At 52.1% G+C, this 6,000-nt stretch overlaps 1 long non-coding RNA gene across 2 annotated transcripts in view; it reads right to left on the reverse strand.

Moving 5' to 3' along the window:
* Positions 1–2,088, reverse strand: part of LOC116659355 — an 81,757-nt gene extending 79,669 nt beyond the window's left edge. For both annotated transcript variants that reach the window (XR_004314705.1, XR_004314706.1), the window contains exon 1: positions 1,652–2,088. This is a non-coding gene — a long non-coding RNA (uncharacterized LOC116659355). The remainder of the gene's footprint in view (positions 1–1,651) is intronic.
* Positions 2,089–6,000: the final 3,912 nt, after the last annotated feature.

Consider the following 6,000-nt stretch of genomic DNA (forward strand, 5'->3'; position numbering starts at 1 on the left):
GCTGCCACGCCCGCTTCCCCCGCCCACCGCCGCAGCCTGGCCCAGGTTCCCCGTCCCAGGCCCCGCTCTCCATCCACGCCTCGGGGAGTCCGCGCGACCAAAGCCCCCTCGGACCCCACGGAGCTCCCCACACCCCTGCGGCGCCTCTCCTTCCCGCCCGGACCTCCAACACCGCCAGCCTCCCCTTCCCTCCGCCCGCAGACAGACCGCTACCCTCCGACCGACCGACCAGCTGCCCTGCCCACCGGGCCTGCACACGCCCCACACACCCACATCACACACACACCACACACGCATCACACACACACATATCACACATATCACACATATCACACACACCACACACATCACATTCACTACACAGCCTACACACACCCATCACACACACTCACCACACTCACCACACCACACATACATCACACTCACCACACCCACATCACACACATATCACACTCATAACACACACACCAAACATACACATCACACCACACACATCACCCTCACCACACACTCACTACACACCCTACACGCACTCACACTCCACACACCACACATACCACACACATCACACACAAGCCACACGCATATCACACTTCACACCCATCACACTCACCACACCACCGCTCACCACTCCCACATTCACACTCATCACACACCCACATCACTCACACTCCACACACACACACACACACACACACACGCACACGCACACACACACACACACACACACACACACACACACACACACGGCAGCCGGCTCCCAGCACACTCCGAGGGGAGCGTGAGAGCGGGGAGCCAGTGCCCCGCGGCCCTCGGTGCACAGGCGGGGCCGTGGCAGGGCCGTGTCTGCGTCCATCCGGGGAAAGGGGACGCGGTGTCAGCCCCGCGCGGGGGAGTGCGGGGCGGCCGGTGCGCTCCTCGGAGAGGACGGGCCGGGCCTCTGCCCTCGCCCCGCGCCGCGCCCGCCCGCGGGAGGGGCCCCGGCGTCGCCCCGTCACTCTCCTCACTGCCCGCGACCCGTTCCGTTCCCGCAAAGAAACCGGGCTGCCGCGACGAGACAGCCGGGCTCCCCGGTCAGCGGCTTAACGGGTCAGCGGGCGGAGCTCAGCCTGGACCCCCCGCCCACCGGCGCCCGACCCTCCTCCGCCTCCCGCCCGCGCGGCCGTGGAACGCGCTCCGGGGCGACACGGCGGCGGCTCGAGGAGCGGGCCCCGCCCCCACGAGCCCCGCCCCGATTCGGCGCCCCGGAGCTGCGCGCGCACCCGGGCCGAGCCGAGCCGCGCCGCGCCGCCACGCGCTCGCTCGGAGCCCGGCTCGCAGGCCCCGACGGCCACACAGCCCGGAGCCGAGCCCACGGCCGCCACCTCCCGGGCCCCGCACGTGGGGGGGGGGTGGGAGTCCTCAGAAGGAGAGAGTGGGACGGCTGTGGTCGGGGTCGCCCTCCTCTCGGAGTCGCGGGCCACCCTCCTTCTGACCCCCGGGGGTCGGCGCCGCCCGTGGTTTTCTGTGAGACGCCGAAGCGCTCACAGCGCGGGGCGCCCCCTTCCCCAGCACTTTCCCGAGGCCTTGTTCACGCCGGACTGAGGCCGCGCGAGCGCCGGAGACACGACGCGAGCCCACGCGAGGCCCGGCCCGGGGAGCGCACGGGTACCTGGGCTCGCGTTCGCCGGCGGCCCGTGGACGTCCTGGGTGGTTTCCTCCGCGGGCGCGCTGCCACCGCATCTCCCTGCGGGCAAAGCCGCTTCAGCCACCGGGGGTTAAGACTACTCGTGTTCGACGGCATCCCGCCCGCCCCGCGCGCTGCCGCCAGCCCCGCGGGGAGCGCGCCCGGAGCGCAGAGCCAGGCCGGGCGCGCGGGCGGCGGGGCTGCCCCTGGGGAGCGAGCTCCTGCAAATGGGAAACCGAAAATGAGCCCGCGCGTTTCCGAGCTTCTGCGGCCCGCAGAGCGCCGTGGGGCACCGGGCCCGTCGGCATTGCTGTCTTGGTGTGATTTTTATTTACACCCTCAAAGAATTACTGTCCTGATCATGCGACCTGTTACAAAGGTTATGCTTGCTCCGGAGGAAGTGCAAGTCGGGGCTTCCCGCCTCCGGTGCTCTGGAAACCACCGGCACGTCCACCCTGGCTCCCAGGCTCCGCGCCCAGAAAAGTGCTGGAGGTGGGTCTCCAGGGTGGTTCCCAGCACCACGGGCCTACCTTCCGCACCAGGCAGGACCCCCCGCCCGCAGGGAGTCAAAGTTAGAACTTCAGTCTCCCTTGTACTAGGACCCCCATCAGTAAGGATTCTTATATTTTAGACACGCTTGCTGTTTTGGTGGGTTTTTACTCGATCGTCTCACCGTGGACGTCTATCCATAAGCCCCCAGGCCCCTCCAGCGGAGCCGCAGAGCGGGGAGCGAGGGGAAGCGGCTGCTGTTCCGGAGCCGGGCCAGGGCGGAGGTGTGGACGAGCCTGGCTCCCGCGCCCAGTTTTCGTGCTCGCTCCCCTCGCTGTGTGCAGCAGCTGGCGGTTCCTTCCTTCCGGCAGTCTTTTCCACAGGAGAAGGGCCGTTTCTCTCTAAGGAACCTCCCGCGGATTCCCGTTAAGTAAAACTACTTGACGATGACCTGGTTTGTTCACTCAGGAGGATGGTCTTCCTATCCATACGCTATTGTCGTCATGGTTTCCGTTGTTAAATTAAACATGAAAGGCCACCAAGCCTGTATGTAGAAATGCAGTGTTTTCAAAGCACGACTCTTAATGAGATCTTTATTCTAAATTGTGCCTGGGACTGGGCGCTATGTTAGATGTTTCTTTACACTTTCACCAATTTGTAATCCTAAATGCACCTTCTAAAAATACATTTTCTTGCAATATTTTCATTCACTATCTTTGACCTCCCTGTTGCCTTTTTGGTCTTAGGTTATTTGGGGGTGAACAAAAGATAAGATGTATAATTTAAAGAAGTTTTCCAAAATGATGCACCTTTTCATGCCAATTACCCTTCAAAACAGGCCTCTTTACATCTTTTGCCTTCCCTAGGTCCCCTTTTCCTCTGTAGACCTTTCCCACTTTTCCTCTGATAAAATCTTTTTAAACATGACCAAATCCATAAACGTATTTTTCCAGAAGTGTGGTTCTTCCAGTGCCAGTCCTGCAAGATCACTGGTGGAAAGGAATTTGGCCAACGCACTTGGGAAACCCTGCTCATTTGCCCCTTCCTATGTTTACAGACCACATTAAGGCTAACCGTCAAGAAACCTGCTGAACTTGGTGGAGTTCAGTATTTCCCAAATTTGCACGTGGAACCTTTATCCAGGAAGACTTGTTAATGTACTGTGGAACTTCTATTTCTAGGATGACACGGGGTACACGTGACTTAAACCGTCTAATATATGGAACAGGTCGTATAAAACTGTGGTAAGTCAAGATGCAGCAGCAGAATATTTTTTAGAGAGCGAAGAGGAAGCGGATCCTAATTGCTCTTCGTGAATTTCATAAATCCACAGTGTTAAAAAAATGCTTTAAATACCTAGGTGAACAATCAATAGATAAACTGACAAAGAAGATGCGGTGTATCTCTCAATATGATAGATTATTACTCAGCCATAAAAAAGAATGAAATAAATCTTGCCATTTTGACAATGTGAATGGACCTGGACAGCATTATGCTTAGTGAAATAAATCAGACACAGAAAGACAATTACTATATGATCTCACTTTTATGTGAAATCTAAAAAACAAATGAACAAACATATAACAAAACAGAAACAGAGTTATAGGTACAGAGAACAAACAGGTGATGGCCAGAGAGGAGCGGGGTGTGGTGAGGGGGATTTCGATGAAGGTGGTCAAAAGGTACAAACTTCCAGTTATAAGTGCTAGGGATGAAATGTGCACTGTGATAAATATGCTTAACAGCACTGTGATTGTTATTAAAAAAGTTGTTAAGAGACTAAATCCAGAGTTCTCATCTTCAATTTCGTATCTATAGGACATGATGGATGTTCTCTAAACTCACTGTCATAATCATTTCCTGATGTATGTCAGTCAAATCATTGTGCTGTTCGCCTTAAATTTAGACAGTGCTGTATGTCAATTATATCTCAATAAAACTGGAAGATTATATATTGGAACAGACACTGGGTCAAAACCCTGAAACTACGCAGAGTAAGAAGGTTTCAGAAATATCCCTTTTCTCCCATGGGAACTACAGCCTGAAGTGTGGTAGGTTCCATCTTTGTCGAGTTAGACTCTCCTCAGCCATAAATACACACCTGAACTATTTAAAACTCGTGCCCTAGGTAGAGCCTCCAGCAGTGTTCTTGGAAGTGAATGCCATGCGCCAGGAGAAAGGGCCACCGGTCCAAACCTGTTCTACTGCTTGAGCCCCACCTGTGTCCCCAAAAGACAGCCATGCACCCCAACAGACTCGGCACTGCCAGAAGGTCTGCATGGTGGACAAGACTTTTTTGCACCTTCTGTCCCTTGTGGCAGAGAAAAAGCCCACAGACATCACCTGGTATGATGTTTGTCATGTTTGTTCTGTTTCTGAGAACAAGAAAGTCAAACTTGCAGCCTCAGGGCTGCTCAAACTGTGGTCCATCTGGACCAATTTTTACTCAATGAAAACAATTCATAAAAGGAGCTGCAGGTATGTCAAGCGCTCCATGTAACAGGAAGTGAGGAGCAGCCCGAAGAAAAGAGCTGCATTTAGTGCTCTCCCACCAGGGATTCTGCAGAAAGTGCGAGAAGAGTATTTACATTAAAACACTAAGCAAGGGAGGGTGCAGCTCAGTGGTAGAGCACGTGCTTAACACGCATAAGGTCCTAGGTTCAATCCCCAGCACCTCTGTTACAAAACAAATAAACAAACCCAATTACCTCCCCCTTCAAAAAAATAATTTTTTAAAGTAAATAAATAAATCCCCTCACCTCCCCCCAAAATAACTTAACAAATTGCCCTTAAACGCCCCTTCCCATCCTTGGCTCCCTGTAGGACACTTTCTGCCCCTACACACCCATTAAGGCACAAAAGGTAACATGACTATAGCTAAGAAATTATGCATTAAATTTGTCTCATATTCCTCTCCACGCCTGGCAGAAACACTAAGCAAAAAATAGATGCCCCATAAATACTAATCAATTAGTTAATTAACTGATCAACTAACGGCCCTGCCAGTTACTTATTATCCAAGAGAATCTAGACTTACACTGTAAACACTTTGTTCCTGTTTTAGCCCAGGAGATTATTTTCTGCTTCAAGGGAGCCTCACGGTTTAAACTGGACTGTGAAAAATGAGTCCAAACAGGCTGGCCAATATTTCTCAGATTCTATTCCACCCACAAAATTTGCATTACGTCTGTTGATATTTGTCAAATGCCACCAGGCCCATCTATCTAGCAGCCTCTCCCAAACAGAGTAGCCTGAGAATGTGCATATTTGCTGTCTGTTACCTGATAATTATGAATCTTAGGGAGACTTTTAAAAGGGATGGAAATGATAGGCAAAATAGATTTCCTCTAGGCCCGCCACACGGTTGCTTCTGAAGACAGAAGCACAGGCTTAATTTTATCACTAAGAATGACTAGTATCACATCACATTTACCATTAAACAAGCGAGTTTACCCTGAGAAATCTCACTGTACTCAGCCGAGCTAAGACCCAGCACCTGCTACTTAAAATGCTCATATTCAAATCGGCTAGATGTGTTTAAAGTCAAAGTCACCCCACGCACATCTGGTTAGGAATTTGTAAGCCAAGATCCGTGCTTGTCACACTTTCACAGAAAATGAAAGTGATACTTAATTATCAAAATAAAAATCCTCTGAATCTACATGTGTCAGACAGCTTCCTCTTTTTCTGTTATTTTCAACCCCCCAAGGAGTGGAAGAATTAAAAGAGAGTTTTGAATCTAAGAAACTAAAGTCTTTTTCTGTTCGGAAAAAGTAATTTCTTAAGGCAGGCTATACAGTCTTTAAGCAATGATATTCTGTAGTAAAATCAAGTATTAATCATGG

This window comes from Camelus ferus, chromosome 23 (assembly GCF_009834535.1).
Source record: "Camelus ferus isolate YT-003-E chromosome 23, BCGSAC_Cfer_1.0, whole genome shotgun sequence".
NCBI lineage: Eukaryota > Metazoa > Chordata > Mammalia > Artiodactyla > Camelidae > Camelus > Camelus ferus.